The 19,042-nt window shown below is 58.2% G+C and overlaps 1 protein-coding gene across 11 annotated transcripts in view; it reads right to left on the reverse strand.

The window, feature by feature from the left end:
- PIP5K1C (phosphatidylinositol-4-phosphate 5-kinase type 1 gamma) overlaps window positions 1–19,042 on the reverse strand; it is a 65,040-nt gene that overhangs the window by 37,741 nt on the left and 8,257 nt on the right. The window contains exon 1 of one of the 11 annotated variants that reach the window (XM_030935859.1): window positions 5,055–5,716. The exons of 9 other annotated variants lie outside the window; for them this stretch is intronic. The gene's annotated coding sequence lies outside the window, so the exon portion shown is untranslated. Of the gene's footprint in view, window positions 1–5,054; window positions 5,717–19,042 lie in introns of those variants that run through there. One more of the 11 variants, XM_030935857.1, reaches the window with a different exon arrangement.

A 19,042-nucleotide genomic window follows, 5' to 3' on the forward strand; every position in this document is an offset into this window, starting at 1 on the left:
CCAGCCCTGCCCTGGGTCCTGGGCCCACAGCCTCCGGTCAGTGCCTGCAGCAGGGCCTGGGCCACAGCTCCAGAGAGGACGAGAGACGAGAGGGGCCTGCTGGGTTCAGCTCCACAGAGGACGACAGGGGCCTGCTGGGTTGAGCCAAAGCTCCCTCCACACGAGGAGGCTGGGACAAGGGGAACAGTTGAGACTCGGCTCCTAGGACCCAGGACCACATCTGCAATGCTGGCTCCCAGCAGCGGGGCCCTGGGGTCCTCATCTGGAGAATGGGAACAGACTCTACAGCTGTGATTACGGGCCCTGAGACCGACGGGAGATGATCCTGGGGGCCTTGGGAGTCCGATGTCCTCACGGGGTCCTCACGAGAGGAGGCGGACAGGTGAGTCAGAGAGAGACGGGAAGAGGCTGTGCCGTGGCTGTGAGGGGGGAGGAAGGAACCTGAGCTGACAGGTGTGGGCACCTCTAGACGCTGGGAAAGGCAGGAAACGGATTCTCCTCTGCAGCCTCTGCTGGGCCCAGCCCTGCCCACAGCTTGACTCTAGCCTGGTGAGGCCCTGTTCTGGGGCTGGACTCCTGGCCCCGGAGCCCTGAGGTGGGAAGTGGTGTCAGTGACAGCAGGGAGCGCACGCACGGGCGTCCACCACGCGGGCCCTGGGCAAACCTGGCCTCGCCCTCAAGGGGCTCACCAACAGGAGTGGGTGCAGGGCTAGGTGTTAAATGTGGGGTGACAGGTGGGGTGCAGATCAGCAAGGGAGGTTTCCCTGGGCTGGTCGTGTCTGAGCTCAGTGCCGAACAAGGATGTCGGGGGAGCAGGAGGGATCCAGGCAGAGGGAGCCGCGGCGCAAAGGTCACGGGGTGGCTGAGGCGCCACGCGGCTGCACGGATCACAGCAGCGTTCTCCAGGCTCACGCAGAGGCGGCTGCCGAAGGGGAGCGCCTCCCTGTTGGATTCCAACACTGGCACCACCGGGGCCCAGGGCATGGAGACAAATGTGTCTTGAATCACACAGGGGCTGTGGGGCAGGGCCGACTCCACCCCAGCACTGCCTGTACCTTCTCACTCCATTCCCCAGTCCTAGAGGAACAGGCTGAGGGTCGGGGAAGGGAGGGCTGGCCAAGGTCCTGCAGCCGGGGGTGCTGAGGCAGGCCCTCAAAGGGGATTATTATGAGCCCGTGGAGACGCTCGGGCTGCGCTGGGATGCGTGCAGGAGGGTGTGGCACGTGCCCTGCTCCGTGGGGCTCGGCCTCTGGCTGCCTCCCTGCGCTGGGCTGGGCAGCAGTGCATTGGAACTGGTCTGGCCCTGGCTTCCAGGCGGCTGAGGTGAGCAGGGGAGGCCAGGACACGTGAGGGGCCAACTGGGAGAGGTTCAGGGAGGTGCAGACAGGTGAGGAGGTGGGTGTGGAGTCCGGGGTGCAGATGGGGACTGTCGGGGGTGGGGACCCGGCTGGGGGTGAACTGGGGAGAGGGGACAGAGGATAATTTCCCAAGAGACAAGAAGTCTTTCTGGACCAAGGCCTTACAAAGCCAGCAAAGAGCGCAGAGGGAGGGAGCCCCTCTGTTTTAAGACGCGGACAGAGACTGTCAGAGGGAGGGGTGAACCCACAAGGTCACGCCGAAGGAGAGGAAAAGTCAAACCCGGGCCTGGGTCATCGATGCCCCGCCCTATCAGCCCTGCCAGTGCCCCTCGGCCCCCTGCGCTGCTCTCAGTGGGTGCACAGGAGACCCACGTGTGTCCCATCTAGAGGCCGCGCCCCGGCGACCGCCCTGCTGTCTGAAAACACATCCACCGCAGGCGCTGAAGGCGCTGAAGGCACTGAAGGCACTGAAGGCACGGCTTTGCTCTGCTGCCAGGTCAGAACCGCCAGGGACCCGGCCAAAGCACGAGGTGGAAAACTTTGTGAGGTCAGGAGCCTCGGAGCAAGGGGCAGGCGGGGGAGGGGCCGGGGTCAGGAGCCTGGGGCAGCGGCAGGCCGGGGAAGGGGCCGGGGTCAGGAGGCTCAGGGCAGGCCGGGGAGGGGGCGCATCCGAGACGCTGGTGGGGCCCTGTTGTCATGATCAGTCCCCATGCCTGCCTGGGGGTGCGGGGTTGGACAGCGTCCCCCCGACGTTCACGTCCTTCCAAGAACCTCAGCCTGCAACCTTATTTGGAAAGACAGCCTCTGCTGATGTCACTGGGTAAGATGAGGTCGTGCCGGAGCAGGGTGGGCCCTGGATCCGCTGCTGTCCTTATAAGAGAAGCCACTCGGAGAGGCCAAGATGCCATGGGGGGTGGAGGCGGGGAGGGCACTGCTCCTGCAGGCCCAGAGATGCCAAGGATGCCCGGAGGCACGAGGAGCAGAGGGGCGTGAAGTTTCTCCACGGTGGGTCGGGAAGGCGCAGCCCTGCCCACTCCTGGACCTCGGGCTCTGGCTTCCAGAGCAGAGCCAGAACAAACGCCTGTTCAAGGCTTGCTGCTCCAAGCCCCCCAGTCCCAGGGACTTTGTCTGGGCAGCCCAGGACCTCACACGGGGTATGGCCCTCCAGTGAGGACCCCAGCCCTGCACGGGAGGGGGCGTACTTCTCGAGGCAGCCAGAACAAGCTGAAGGGTCCTCCCCTTGGGCCACCTGGGCGCCCTGCAGGGCTGGGTGGGCACTGGGGGGGCCCTGGAAGGAACTGGGGGACGGACCCGCGGTGCTCACTGCAGGGGCGGGGGCGGGGACGGAGGGAGGGAGGTGACTCAGGATTCCAGCTGCCTGCTCTGGTGCAGGGAAGGACGGACGGGGCTGCTTCTCTGTCCTTCCAGAGGACAGGGCTGGTCGCCCCAGGTCTCTGACAGGCCACACAGGGCCTGCTCTGGGCTGCGGGGGGCGGAAGGTGCTGGATGCTGACGTGATGTTTGGGTTGGCGCCCTGTAGCAGAACAATTCACGGTTTTACGTCCAGGGTGTGGGGGAAGGAAAAGAAGAGAGGACAGGAAGCCAGTGGTGGGCTGGGGCGGGACATTCCAGACCTCATCGGGGGCCTGGGCGTCCCCCTGCTCGGCCTGTCTGGGGCCTCCCTGCCCACAGTCCTGACTCTACTCCCGAAACCGCCCCTCTGGGGCTCCTCCACACCCACTTGGGTGACTCAGCTGTTTTCCTCAGTGGCCCCGAGGCTGAGAGGTCACAGCGCTTGGGTCCACCCCTGCCTGGACTCTCCCAGGCTCCCCACTGCCCCGGGACCGAGTGGACAGGGGGAGGCCCTCCAGACCCGGCTCTGCTGATCTCACCAGGCACCTCAGGGTCACCTGCATCAGGTCTAGGCCCCCTGCCTCAGTTTCCCTCCCTGGTTCCACGTCTTCACCTGCCCAACTCGCCTGAGCTGGCTGACAAGGGGTAGAGGAGAGGGGCGGCCAGCTCGGGCCCTGCTGGGAACAGCCCTGCACTGGGGGCCTGTAGGTTAAGGGACTGGCCAGGGGCCGAAGCACCAAGGGGGGAGTGGAGCAGGACGGGGGGGGGACCCCGGGGAAAACGTGGGGCTCCCAGGCAGGCAGGCAGGGACAGCAAGGGGAGACCAGAGTCGAGTGTCCAGTGGAGGAGAGCGGACAGGGGAGGAAGCAGAGCCTTGCAACCACTGCCCGGCCGAGTGGGCAGGTGAGCGCCATTTTCACTCAATCCTTGCTCCCCCCGAGGCCCACTCTGGCACGGAGCCTGCCGTGACCCCCATGAGGGGCTGTCATGACATCGAGCTCTGCTCAGCCTGAGACGTGACTAATTATCTGCAGAATGAGCCACCCCGTTTTCGAGGAAATTAGGTTTTAAAAATAGTCGGGGGAGGAGAGGCGTGCCGCGCTGCAGAGCTGGGAGGTGGCCCCTCTGAGCAGTTTCCCCTGGTCAGGCTGAGTGCCCGGGGCGGGGGCTCTGCCCCCGGGGCCCCTCTCTCCCGGCCCCATCACAGGACCTGGTGGCAACGCGACCCGGGCCTGCGGCACACAGCTCTGATCCCTGGCTGCACAGTGACCTCATCGGCCACCCCAGCTCCCTGTGTGCCCGGGGCTTCTCTCCGAGCCTCAGTCTCTGCCTGTAAAGTGTGGCTGAAGCCAGCTCAAGCCCTCGAGGCACTGCTGTTCTCCACGGGGACACATGGCCGCCTCTGCACCCGCTGTTCCCTGGCTTGTGCCCGGTCACTGCCCTGGCTCTGCCGTGCCCCTGGACGCCGTGTCCCACACCAGCCACCTTTGCCACCCCACCAACGCCACCCCATCCTGCAGACCAGCCTGGTACCTCCTGGTGACCCCGGGGACTCCCTCAGGACGGGGCCTGCCCTGGGCTGACAGCCTGGGCGTTTGTTGACTGACTCATGGACTGACAGATACCCGTTCCTGTTCTCTCTGCACACAGGCCTCTGCCAGAGCTTCCTCTCCACATCTGTCTGACGTGGACACTGAGGCAGGGAATGACTAAACTGGGGGAGGAGGCGGACTGTCAGGCTGGCTCCGCAGTAAGACCCAGAGTAAGAATGGGGACGGAGAGGCCTGGACAGGTGGCCGGAGGGAGGGAGGCACCACAGTGAGAGGAAACAGGCGCAAGCTGGGCTCACTGACAGAGCGCCACAGGGCAGAAGGCCCAGCGAGGGCAAGCTCAAGGGTGGGTGGAAGGCACCTCGACCCACGTGGGCACCTGCAGGGCCCCGCAAGAGCAGGCGGGACAGGCACAGTAGTGGCCTCATTCCTGCAGAACCGAAGTCCAGGCCCCTGTGGCTGGGAGGAGGAGGCCCCAACCCAGGAGGCAGTGGGAGTGAGGGGAGAGTGGGCAGCACCCTGGAAGGTCCAGGATGAGGAAGCCGGGGACTGGGGGGCCGGGGAGAGCTCAGGGCAGGGGAGGGGTTCTGGGAAAGGGGGCCCACCCACCCCGTCCCCACCGCAGACAAGGGTCTCCCCAGGCCCCACTGCAGCCCTGCAGGGTAAACACCAGGCCCTGTTACCCCACCAGACCATGCGTGGCCCCCTCCCTGCCCTCCGCTCCTCCCTCTGCTCCAGCCACACGGGCCCTCGCTGTCCCTCCAGCATGCCAGCACCGCCCTGCGTCACTCACCGTCCCTCCAGCATGCCAGCGCCAGCGCCACCCTGCGTCACAGCCTCTGCATGAGCAGTGCCTCTGCCTGGCCTGCTGGTCCCAAGATTCCCTCAGGGTTTGTTCCTTTGCTTCACCCTAGACCTGGCTTAAACATCACCCCCTCAGAGGCCTCCCCCAGCCACCCTGCGCCAAACAGTCCCCTCCTCACTGCCCGGCACATGGCACCACCTGGCATATGGCTGTTGTCATCCCCACAACATGGGGCCCAGGCCTGCTCTGTCACCTGCCTCCCACAGACTCTGGCAAAGCTCTCTGAGGGCAGCAAGGGAGGGCCAGTGAGAAAGAGGCGGCACTGGGACCCAAGTGCGTCAGAGTAGCACAGGGGGCCTGCACCCCTGGGTGGGGCCGCTGCCCAGAGGGTAGCTGCTGGGCGCCCAGCACGAGTGCTGGCTCACCATGACACAGCAACCTGAGTGCATGAGGACGGCCCAGGCATGGGGTCCTGCGATCCTGCAAGCAGGAAGCAACTCCAGGCCAGAGCTCACGGTCACCTCCCTCATTTGCTGGACAACCCATTCTCTGGCCTCCTGCCGTGCAGGCCTCTGACCACGGGGACCACAGGCCCTTTTGAGGACCTGCCAGGAAGGCCAGGCTGGGCAGCCGCACTCCACGACACAGGCTGGGTTGGGGACCCAGAGGGGGCAGAGCCGACCCTCAGCTCTGGTGAGGCTCAGCCCAGGACCCGGTGGACGAGGGCAGGCCATGCGAGAATCTTCTCTCGCTAAACTGTAGAAAGGGCTTCTGTGGCTGTCCACAGATGGCTGCGATACTTGGCAGTGGTGTGACTTGGGAGGGAAGGGACAGTGTGGGCGTGAGGAAGGCTGGCACTTCTCACTGCGTCTCTGGGAACCTGGGCCATGACGCTCAGAGGCCGGCTCCCTGCAGAAAGGCCGGGCGGCCCCAGCTGTTCCTGCCATCCCGGTTGAGGGCTGGACAGGCAAGTGCAGGACAAGCTTGAATTTCCTGCCACCACCAACCACAGCCACGGGACTAACCCCAGCTATGACCTACAGAAGAACCACCCAGCTGAACCCAACCCAAGTAACAGAATCGCAAGCAAATACATGGTTGTCTGAAGCCTCTATCTGGGGGTGGTTTGTTACATGGCAATAGCTGACTGAAACAGATCTCAGCTCACTGTAACCTCTGCCTCTCGGGTTCAAGCAATTCTCTTGCCTCAGCCTCCCCCGAGTAGCTGGGACTACAGGCACGCACCACCATGCCCAGCTTTTTTGTATTTTTAGTAGAGACGGGTTTCACCATATTGGCCAGGACAGTCTCGATCTCTTGACCTCGTAATCTGCCCGCCTCAGCCTCCCAACATGCTGCAATGACAGACATGAGCCACCGCACCTGGCCTATCTGTGGACTTCTTTGGAACAGGAGGAGTTACAGTTTCTAATTCCTTTGTCTTACTTGGATTTCTTACATTCAAAGGAGCATTAATAATCTGTATAACGGATTATTCAGCCATGAAAAGGAGTGAGGCTTTGAAGCAGGCCACAGCACGGATGCACCTTGAAGACGTCACGCTCAGTGAGAGACACCAGACACAAGAGGCCATGCAGTGTGTGACCCCATTTCTACGAAATGCCCAGGACAGGCTGATCCAGAGAGACAGGGAGGGGATGTGTGGGTGCTGGGGCTGGGGAGGGATGGGGAGGGACAGCCACCGGGCACAGGGTTTGCTTTCGGGGTGATGGAAATGTACTAGAATTAGTGGCAGCAACTGAACGACTCTGTGAATATGCTGAAAAGAATTTACTCCGTTGCAATAAGCAAGCAGTAAGACACTTTCAAAGGGTGAATTTTGTGACAGTGAATTATGTCCCAGAAAAGCAAAATGAAGATGCAGATCCCGTTAGCTGCAAAAGTATTGCCCAGTGACACACACCATCTGGAACCTTCTCCAAAGTCTTGTCATCCCCCAGGGCCTCACAGTTTGCTTATCTCTAGATGAGGTTGGGGGACTTGGTCAAGGCTTAACCAGAAGGGCAGCCAGTCCTGCAGGCTGGAGCTTCTCACGCTGTCTGTGCCTGCAGGACTGAGTTCACTCTTTCTTTTCTCTCCATCAGGGACCAAGGCTTTTGTAAATCGTAGTAAACACCAACTGCCAAGGTCTGAAAGGCTGGTGCCAATTCTCAGCTTCTACTCCTCTCTGGTGTGGACTGGGATGGACAGTCCTGTCCACGGTGATACCAAACGGCCCTGCCTCAGGCCTCCTCTCTCTTGATAGGAGTGTACCAACATGCAAACAGTTTGGGGGCCTCCAGGCACCCCCCAAAGCCCATGCAAAGCAGGGTCTCCCCTCTCAGCACTTAGGGCTGGATTGTTCTCTGGGCTGGTCACTGGGGTTGTCCTGGGCACTGCAGGGTGCTGAGCAGCGTCCCTGGCCTCTACCCACTCCATGCCAAGGGTATCCCCCAGCTGTAACAACCACAGATATCTCCAGACAAGGCCCAGTGTCCCCAGGGGGCAGGATGACCCCAGGTGACGTCCCAATGCGCTGGCCCCTGAGGTTAAACCTTTGGGTGAGAAGTTCAACACGGCTGCAACAGCAAACATCTGCTCCAGGTGCCAACCAAGCTCTCCCCACGCAGAGTCCCACCCAGCCTGACCAGGCAGCCACTCCTCAAGGCTTCATCTGACACATGGGGAAACAGAGGCTGGGAGAGGTGGAAGGATTCAGACACCACTGGGGAGAACCCACGTGGCCAGGCTTCCTGTGCGATTGTCTCTAATCTCATACAGGCCTGGAGCGGTAGGTAATGGTGTCCCTGTTTGGGGACAGGAAGCACCCGACTGACGGTCCCCACTGGGAAGTGACGAGAGACGTGAACTCAGGAACCTGCCCGCCCCTGCAGCCCCAAGACAGGTGAGCCGCCGTAAACTGTCACCCAGTACATCCGCGGTCCTGGGCACCCACTGCTCCCAGCACACCTCGGGGAGGGCCCCGCCTGGGCTCCAGCCCACCTTGGGGCGTGGCCCGCCTGAGCTTGGTTCTGAGCCCTGTGGTGTTTGGGTTCGGTCAATTTTAGAAATCACAGTGTTTTGGAGAAAAACCTGGGTTTCTCGAAAAACAGGCTGATCTAGAAATAAAAGGCTGCACCATCACTCAGCCCCAGCTGGCACACTCGCCTCTGCCTTCGTCCCCCACGGCCCGCTCCCCGGCGGCGTGTGGCCAGCAGGCGCCTATGGACATCTGATCCAGCTGCCACCTAATTCATGATCACTGTCTGACAGGCCGGGAAACGGGTATTTGGGGAAATCTACAAAGTCACCCAAAGCCAAGGGTGAAAAACCCTGTGATCCCATCTACGAATCCAGAAAAACCTTCAACGAAATTCAATATGAATTTCATGTCCCCCCAAAACACTACCAAGGAAAAAAAGGAGAGAAAAGGAGACTGCTTCTACTTTAAAAACAAATGTAAGACCAGGCGACGTGGCTCTAGCACTTTGGGAGGCCGAGGCAGGAGGACGGCTTGAGCCCAGAAGTTTGAAACCAGCCTGGGCTACATAGTGAGCCCCCCAATCTCTACAAAAAAAAATTTAAATATTAGCCAGGAGTGATGGTGCACACCTGTATTTCTAGCTACTTGGGAGGCTGAGGCAGGAGGATCACTTGAACCCAGAGGTTTGAGGCTACAGTGAGCTATGACTGCATGACTCTCTCTCCCACCCAACCTTGGTCAGGTCTGGATCAAATGTCACCTCCTCAGAGAGGCCCCTCCCTGGTCACCCTGCCCCTGCGTGGTTTACTTCTCTCTACTCCTTGGATCCTCCACATTTGCTCCCTCTGAGGCCATGAGCCCAGGGCAGCCACCTCATCTTTCCTCCCGCAACAGTGCAGGGAGCACGAGCATGGCACGTGGGTAAGGCTGCGTGTGACAGCGTCCTCCTCCCAGGAGTCCCACGGAGGTCTGGGTCCAGCGCACAGTGGGCTTGGCTCAGGAGGGAAACGGGGTTGGATGGAGTCAAGAGCCTGGGGGCACAGGCTGCTTCCCGTCTCTAACCACTGAGCTGCCCTGGAACAGCTGGGGCGCGGCAAGGAGCCGGCCAGAGACCTGTTAGCCCACCTTTGCCGTGTGTGCAGCGGGGCCCACACCATAAGAACCCCACGGCTGGCCGGGCGCAGTGGCTCAAGCCTGTAATCCCAGCACTTTGGGAGGCCGAGACGGGCGGATCACGAGGTCAGGAGATCGAGACCATCCTGGCTAATACGGTGAAACCCCGTCTCTACTAAAAAAAAATACAAAAAAGTAGCCGGGCGAAGTGGCGGGCGCCTGTAGTCCCAGCTACTCGGGAGGCTGAGGCAGGAGAATGGCGTAAACCCGGGGGGTGGAGCTTGCAGTGAGCTGAGATCCAGCCACTGCACTCCAGCCTGGGCGACAGAGCAAGACTCTGTCTCAAAAAAAAAGAACCCCACAGCTTAGTCATGTAATCGTCCCAACAACTCTGTGACGTAGGCACTGTTACTGCTCCCATTAGGCAGAGGCGGAAACTGAGGCTCAGAGAGGTCAGATCCCTTGCCTGGGATCATGCAGCAACAATGTGGGGGTGGCCGCACCTGATTCCAGGAGGTCAGGCCCCAGGCTGCGTCACCACAGCAGGGATGGGAGGAGAGTGAGGAGGAGCCGGGCAGGGGAAGGGCCGAGGGGCCTCCCAGGCGGAGGCACAGCCAGTGCGGAGGCCCCAGGGCAGAATCGTGTCTGGAGAGCTCAGATCCGTCCGGGCACAACCGGAGAGTCCTGTGCAGAGCACAGCCAGCCCCCACTTCCCCTCCTGGGCAGTCCCACACCTCCCCCACGTTGGAGCCCCCTGGCACCCTGGCCAGTGATGACTCTCTCTGCAGCAGGCCCGGCCCCCAGCACAGGAGAGGCAGAGCAGACACTTCGGCGCCTGGAGCACCGCCCACAGCCTCCTGGCTGGGAAATGGCCTCTGTGTCACCCACTGGACCTCAGGATGCCTCAAAATAAAGATGGACCGATAAGAAGAGCCTCCCGCTCACAGCGCGGTGGTGGTAACCACATCAGTCACGCATGAGCACTTCTTTGCCTTATAATTAGAGGCATCAAACAAGATGAGCTCATTGCCACCCCCTCACCCCCCCCACATCAGCCAGCGCACGATCTCACAGCACTCACTGCACAGATGGGGACACCTGCTGCCTGCCAGGATCCCTTCGGTTCCGGAGGCGGGGCCGACCTCCCTCCTCTTGAAAGTGGGCAGGTCTCAAGCCCTGCTTTTGGCCAATCACATGATGCAGAAGTGACAGGGGGCGGGGCGGGGGGGGTGAGTTCTCCCATCAGCCTCTGCTCTCTTGGGATGCGGCTCCAGTACGATGCGGCTGGATGGCAGCAGTGACGCAGAGAGAGGCCTGGGAGAGGAGGGCACCGGGGCATGCCGGCACCAGCCGGATGCCGCTGCCTAGGTGATCCAGGCCAACAGCAGTGATGGGGAAGAACCAACCTGCTGAGCCCAGCCAAGCCCGGGAAACTGACAGCAAAAGTACGGTGGTTTGAATCCTCTCCGTGTGGCAGTGGTTTGTTGCATAATCCATGACTCCCACCACAAACGCACCCAGCGCGGGACCACCACCTGCTCAAGGTCACCCGGCACGTAGGGCCCAGGCAGCGAAGTCCCAGGCGGCTGTCTCCCTCTGAGCACCGGGATCTGGTTCCCTGTGACCCACCGGGAGAACTCAAGCTCTTAGTGCTACACGGCTGCCACCACTGGAGACACGTCATTCAGCAGTCAGGGCCAGACACGTGAATCTTAGAAGGTTCCGAGTTATTTCTGGGTGTGGGATGGGGGAAGGTCTCTTACTTTGCAACTTGCATCCTTTGATGCTGTTTGAAATACATATTTTGTCATTTTTATTTATAGAAATGAGGCTTTTCTCAAAGCATTAACACAGTCAACTTGTAAAACAGGCAAAGGAGAAGAAAACAAACAGTGTGAACATCTGAGAAAGATGCCCAGACCCCTCTAATGATAAAAAATGTGATATGAAACCGGCCTGCCAGCAATGGGGTGGGGACACAGGGGGTCCTCACACGGCCGGGGTGATGCCAGTGTCAATGGGTTCACCCCCGGGGGCAGCCTGGCAGCATTTCTAACGTGTGTGCCGTTGGCAGCAACTTCAATTCTAGAACTTTCTCCTAAACTTCAGCACAGGTAAAAAGACAGGAGTCTCGCTGATTATGTGGACTTCATAGGTTCCTACAAAGACTGTCTAAAGCAGGGGCTGGCAAACCACAGTCTAGGGGCCAAATGCAGCCCACTAAAGAAAGTTTTCTTGGAACACGGCCACAACCATTTGTTCACAAATTGTCTGGCTCCTTAAGTGCTAAAACCGCAGCGTGGAGGAGTCGTGAGAGAGACCACCTGGACCACAAACCCTAAAATGCTCACCTAGATTTTTTTGTAGAGATGGGGTCTTGCACTGTCACCCAGGCTGGAGTACAGTGGTGCCATCATACCTCTGCAGCCTCCAACTCCTGGGCTCAAGTGATTGTCCTGCCTCAGCCTCCTGAGTAGCTGGGACTACAGGCGCCACCACGTCTGGCTAATTCTTTTCTTTTTCAGAGAAAAAGGAGGTCTCACGTCGTTGCCGAGGCTGGTCTCAAACTCTTGGGCTCAACGGATCCTCCTACCCTGGCCTCCCGAAGCAGGCGTGAGCCACCGTACTTAAGAGTAAAAGCTAAAAATTTTACTACTCAGCCCTTTACAGCAAATTTTCTAGCCAGACAGTGACTCACACCTGTAATTCCAGCACTCTGGGAGGCCGATCCTCCTAAAGGGCGAGTCACCTAAGGTCAGCAGTTCGACAGCAGCCTGGCCAACATGGTAAAACCCTGCCTCTACCAAAAATACAAAAATTAGCCAGGCGTGGTGGTGCACACGTGTAATCCCAGCTACTTTGGAAGATGAGGCAGAAGACTGGCTTGAACCCGGGAGGCGCAGGTCGCAGTGGGTTGAGATCACGCCACTGCCCTCCAGCCTGGACGACACAGCGAGACTCTGTCTCGAGAAAAATAAATAAAATAAAGACAGATCAAGTGAACTTCATCAAGACTTTTGTGCCTCACAGGACACCAGCAAGAAACTGGACCCGCACAATGGCAGAAAGATTTGAATCATCTGTGTGGTGAGGGCCTCACATCTAAAAGACATGAACTCACAAATCAACAATAAGAACCAGGCCAGGCAGTGTCACGCCTGTCATCTCAACACTTCGGGAGGCCAAACAGGGAGGATTGCTTGAGTCCAGGAGTTTGAGACCAGCCTGGGCAACAGAGCAAGACCCTGTCTCTACAAAAATACAAAAATTAGCTGGGGGTGGTGGCAGCACCTATAGTTCCAGCTACTTGGGAGGCTAAGGTGGGAGGCTCGCACCACTGCACTCCAGCCTGGGCAACAGAGTGAGAGCCTGTCTCAGGAAAACAAGCAGCACAGACAACAAGAAGAGCTGGTGAAGATGTGGAAAAATGAGGACCCTGTCTGCCGCGGCGGGAATGTAAGACGCTGCAGCCACCGTGGGAAACAGTCTGACAGTTCCTCAAACCGTCCCACACCAGGTTTCTGTGGCCCCGCAATCCCACCCTTGGACATCAACTCAAGAGAAGTGAAAACCTCCGTCCACACAAAACTTTACGCAAATGTTCGCAGCGGCACATCCACAACAGCCAAAAGGGGGAAGCAGCCCAGGCATCCATCGTCGGGTGAATGGGCCAGCACAGTATGGCCATCCACACGCTGGAGCAGGACTCAGCTGTGAAAAGGACGAGGCTTTGACACAGGCCACAGCGCGGACGCACCTGGAGGACGTCACGCTCAGCGAGAGGACACAGAAGTGTGATCCCATTTTCCCACATTTTTTTTTTTTGAGATGGAGTCTCGCTGTGTCGCCCAGGCTGGAGTGCAGTGGCGCGATCTCGGCTCACTGCAAGCTCCGCCTCCCGGGTTTACGCCATTCTCCTGCCTCAGCCTCCCGAGTAGCTGGGACTACAGGCGCCCGCCACCTCACCCAGCTAATTTTTTGTGTATTTTTAGTAGAGACAGGGTTTCACCGTGTTAGGCAGGATGGTCTCGATCTCCTGACCTTGTGATCTGCCCGCCTTGGCCTCCCAAAGTGCTGGGATTACAGGCGTGAGCCACTGCGCCCTGCCCCATTTTCCCACTTCTATGAAATGCCCAGAAAGTGAGTGAGGTGTGGTCAGGGGTTGGAGGAGGGGTGGCAGTGATAGTTAATGAGTTCTCCATGGACAGCTTTTGGCTGATGAGAATATTCTGGAATAAGAGGAGAGAGCTGTACAACTGTGAACATACTAAAACCCATGAACACATGTACACATTACAAATAGGTAAAATGTAGGGTCTGTGAATTATATCCCAATAAAGTTGCTATTTAAAAAGAATTTAAGGCTGGGCGCGGTGGCTCACACCTGTGATCCCAGCACTCTAGGAGGCCAAGGTGGGCAGATTACGAGGTCAGGAGTTCGAGACCAGCCTGCCCAACATGGAGAAACCCAGTCTCTATTTAAAAAAAATACAAAAATTAGCCAAGCATGGTGGCATGTGCCTGTAATCCCAGCTACTCAGGAAGCTGAGACAGGAGAATCACTTGAACCTGGGAGGCCGAGGTTGCAGTGAGTCGAGATTGCGCCACTGCACTCCAGCCTGGGCGGCAAAGACTCGGTCTCAAATAAAAAAAGGCTAAGAAGTCCAAGTGCAAAACAAGGAATACGGCCCAAACACAGGGCAGGAAAGGAAGCAAGGACCCACAGGGGCAGGGGACGCGAGGGCCTGTGGGAAGGGGAGGCAGACGCACATACACGCACACATGCACACACACGCAGATACACATACAGATACACGCACACACATACATGCACACACATGCACACATGCACACACGCACACATGCACACACATGCAGATACACAGATACACGCACACACATACATGCACACACACGCACACATGCACACACACGCACACATACGCAGATACACATACAGATACACACACATACATGCACACACATGCACACACACGCACACATGCACAGATACACACACATACATGCACACACACGCACACATGCACACACACGCAGATACACATACACGCACACATGCACACACACGCAGATACACATACAGATACACGCACACACACATGCACACACACGCACACATGCACACACACACGCAGATACACATACAGATACACACACACATACATGCACATACATGCACACATGCACACACACATGCAGATACACATACAGATACACGCACACACACGCAGATACACATACAGATGCACACACACATACATGCACACACATGCACAGACGCAGATACACACACACATGGACACACACATACACGCACACACGCACACATGCAGATGCACGCACACACATACATGCAAATACGCATGCACACATAGATACGCGGACACCCGCACACATACACGGACACATGCACACACACGCACAGGACACTTGCAGGACACAGCAAGGAGGGGTGAAGTGGCTGCAAGGGAGGGTACCTCTGAGGGACCCCAGCACGGTGGGGGGACAGCCTGCGGTCCACCCAAGTAGTTGGCCGCCCCTCCTCCTTGCCCCATTTTCCCTTCTCCCTGCTGGGTGCTCCTCGCCAGGCCGCAGAGTCATCGCTTTCCCCAGCAGGCAGGCGGGCAGGAGCCAGGGCGGTAAACAGGAAGCCCTGCGCAGGCGGGCGGAGCGTCCAGAACTCCGCAGGCCCTGAGCTAGCTGTTGGGCCATATCCCAGGGCCCCAGTGTCCAGGGAGAAAGAGGCTCCAACGTCAGCACCAAGTTTCTGGGCGGGCCGGGGCCGGAGGCTGTGGGGCGTGGCCAGTCAGCAGGTGGACGGGTCAGGGTCCACAGAGGAGACGCCGGCCCCTGGGGGAAGCCCGGCCCGTGCGGGCTGCGGGAGATTCTGATGGACCCCAGCTGAGGTTCCCGCAGCCAGGGTCTGCGCGGGGTCCCCACCCCTTTGCGCTCTCCCTCTCCAGCACAGCAGAGGTGGACACCCCTCGCGGCTGGCTCCCCAGCATCCGCGTCCTCCAGGGCCCAGGGTCCCTCCCGCGAGTACGGTGGCCCTGAAGGGAATTCCGCCCGGGGCCTGAGGTTAGGCCGCGGTGGGAAACAGAGGGTGCCGCAGGGGAGCCTCCAGGGGCTTGTGTGGTCCTCATCTGCGGGTGGGACGGCCCCTGGCCCCCTGCTGTGGGCGGCGAGGGGTCTGGAAGAATGGAAGGCTATTGCCAGGGCAGCATCCCCAGTACTTTGGGGCACACACATCCCCAGGCGGCTCCGGTGAGGCCCCTCGCCCTGGTTTCAGCTCCTGCTGTGAGTACCTGGCTTTCCCTGGTCCACTGAGGGCCGTGTGTGTGTTTTGCAGTTTTGCAGGTGATTGTGCTGTTGAAATTGCTCCCCAGGCATTGTCCTCAGGTGGTTTTGTGTCCCTCAGGGTTAGAGACCAGGGATGAGCCCGTGGAGAAACCCGCAGTGAGAGAAGCTTTGCTCAAACAGGACTGAGAGTGGAAAAAGAGAGAGAGAGAAGAGAGAGAGGGGGAGAACGAGAGCGAGAGACACCGAGGCGGCCGGTCGACGACGGGAGGGGGACCCGCGCCCACGTGGCCACGGCCCCCACCCTGTTTTTGAGCCCCCACCCAGCTGAATACACGCCCCGGGGTCCCCCTTCTGGCCTCCACCGCAACACAGAGCCTACGAAGGGGGGGTGGGGCCGGGAAAGTGCCCGGGGTGGGCGGGAAAGGGGCGGGCTTGGCACAAGGCCTGCAGTCCGTGAGCTCCCTGTGGTAAATCAACAACATGGGTGTCTTTAAAATTTTCTTAGGATCTCACTCTGTCGCCCAGGCTGGAGTGCAGTGGCGCAATCACGACTCACTGCAGCCTCAAACTCCTGGGCTCGGCCGGGCGCGGTGGCTCAAGCCTGTAATCCCAGCACTTTGGGAGGCCGAGACGAGCGGATCACAAGGTCAGGAGATCAAGACCATCCTGGCTAATACGGTGAAACCCCGTCTCTACTAAAAATACAAAAAACTAGCCTCCGCACTCCAGCCTGGGCGCCAGAGCCAGACTCCGTCTCAAAAAAAAAAAAAAAACAACTCCTGGGCTCAAGCGATCCGGCGATCCTCCCGCCTCAGCCTCGCAAAGTGCTGGGATTACAGACGTGAGCCATTGCGCCCAGCCCTAAAGTAAGATGCCTTTAAATAGAAACGGACATACAACAAGGTCACGTATCAACTGGCTGATGGAAACATCGTGCCCAGAAGCTCACAGGAACCCAACCTTGGGTATCCCCTGCAGTCAGGCCTCAGTGTGCACCTGAAGTGTCTGCAGCAGCTTCACAAACTAACTACCACAAACAGGCCCAGCGTGGTGGCTCACGCCTGTAACCCCAGCACTTTGGGAGGCTGAGGTGGGTGGATCACGAGATCAGGAGTTCGAGACCCGCCTGGCCAATATAGTGAAACCCCATCTCTACTAAAAATACAAAAAATCAGCCGCACGTGGTGGCGGGAGCCTGTAATCCCAGCTACTCGGGAGGCTGAGGCAGGAGAATCGCTTGAAACCGGAAGACGGAGGTTTCAGTGAGCCGAGATGCACTCCAGCCTGGGCTAAAGAGCAAAACTCCGTCTCAAAAAAAAAAATAATAATAATAATTAAAATAATTAAAATAAAGAACTACCACAAATAACGGAACTGGCTGCTTCAGGCAGAGAGGCACCGTGCCAGCAACCAACATGCAAACGGCCTGACAAAATCACACATGCACACGCTAACTCACGCACTCACACACACAGACTCGCACACACGCATACACTAACACACTCCCACACAGAATGATAAAGACATGGCAAAACGTTAGCAGCTGGCGGATCTCTGTGCGGGCTGTATGGGTGTTCACTGTAGCATTCCTGCCCCTTCTATAGACTGGAAAGCTTTCCAAATACACTATTTTAAAAAGCCTGATATAATCTGAGCCCCAAATGTATGGGCCAGAGAAACACCTGCGGTGACAGTCGTCATCTCCACGGAGATGGAGAGGGTGAGGTGGGACTCACTTTTTACTCACTGCATGTCTGATTACTTTTTTTTTTTAACTGTGAACATGTTATCATTTGTTCAAGACAAGACACGGCTGTGGCATGAAGGCAAAGGCAGAGGAATGGAGCAGAACAAAAAGTCCAGAAATAGGCCAGGCTCACCGGCTCAGACCTGTAACCTCAGCACTTTGGGAAGCCAAGGCAAGAGGATCACTTGAGGCCAGGAGCTCAAGACCAGCCCAGGCAACATGGCAAGACCCTGTCTCCACAAGAGATTAAAAATTAGCCGTGCACAGTGGTGCACACCTGCAGTCCCAGCGAGTTAGGAGGCTGGTTTGAACCCAAGAGGTTGAGGCTGCAGCAAGCTACAATCACATCACTGAACTCTAGCCTGGGTGACACAGTGAGACACTGTCTTAAAAAAAAAAAAAAGGCCGGGCGCGGTGGCTCAAGCCTGTAATCCCAGCACTTTGGGAGGCCGAGACGGGCGGATCACGAGGTCAGGAGATCGATCACTAATACGGTGAACCCCGTCTCAAAAAAATACAAAAAACTAGCCGCGGGTGGCGGGCGCCTATAGTCCCAGCTACTCGGAGCTGGGCAGGAACATGAAACCCGGGGGGAGGAGTTGCTGAGCGAGATGCCATATCCAGACCCAGCCGGGGACAGAGCGAGACTCTTACAAAAAAAAAAAAAAAAAAAAAAAAAAAAAAAAAAAAAAGAATTGTGAACAAAAAAGAAGCTAAGTTATAAAAGTCTTAGCAGAATTTAATCATAACCCCAGAACAGGAAGACTTTCCCATCCATGACACCAAACTAGGAAACCAAAAAAGGCAAGAGTGATAAGCTTGACCACATAAACCCCAAAATACCTGCCGGGCGTTAACAATCATCGTAGGAGAAGATGGGCAAAGAAGTACTTGCACTTGTGTCACCAATACATGAATAGCTGCCATAACAAATAAAGAGCTCCTACGAATCAACAAGATGGTGACAGGCAACTGTAGACTGGGAAAGACACAATCATACAGGTCCCAGAAAATGAGGTCAGAGTTCAACCTGACATGTGTGTGCTTACAAGAAGGAACTGTGCAAAGAAAATGGGCCGGGGAGGGTCGAGGCCGGGGCCATGGAGCTTGCAGGAGCTGCGGCAGCTCGGAGCCGGCCTTGGTGGTGACCGCGTCTCCCTGGTGGGGACACTCCACTTTCCAGCTCTGATAGAAACACAGGTGACCGTCGGGAGGAGCTCGAAGGAGCGCCTGTGTGGCGAGTCCCTTCTCGAGTGGTCTCTGCTCCCCTTGTGCAAACGCAGTTCCAAGAAAACAGAGGAAATGCTGAGAAGATCCACGAAGACTTTTTCTCTGAGTCACAGGAAGACGAATATACGCTGCAATGACGCAGTGAGGGAAGAAGTCGCCTTGCGCCCATGTGGCTGGTGAGGATGGGAGAGACGGATGCACCCTCTGCTGCCGGAACACGAGCGCCCGGTCTATACAGTGCTGATGCTGCGTTTTGTTTTCTGGCTTTTACGACATCTTGGGGGGCCTCGCTGATCTGGGGATGACGGCCCCTTCCAGGGTTAGCGGATTCCTGCGAGCACACTGTGATGTGCAGAGCAACCAACTGCGAGCCCACACGCCTGATCAAACTCTCACGTGCCACGCCCAGGTTCCCTGTCCTGAATCACCCCAGGGCCAGCTCCCAGACCAGGGACCACCCCAAAAGCCAGGAGCTGCAAACAGCTGGGGGTCAAACCAGCCCATCCCAGGCACACCCAGCCCACCTACCCCGCCTGGCCCGTTCCTTCCCACCAAAGCCTCACACAGGCCCTGGCCCAACCC

The sequence above is a fragment of the Rhinopithecus roxellana genome, chromosome 8 (assembly GCF_007565055.1).
Source record: "Rhinopithecus roxellana isolate Shanxi Qingling chromosome 8, ASM756505v1, whole genome shotgun sequence".
Lineage (NCBI taxonomy): Eukaryota > Metazoa > Chordata > Mammalia > Primates > Cercopithecidae > Rhinopithecus > Rhinopithecus roxellana.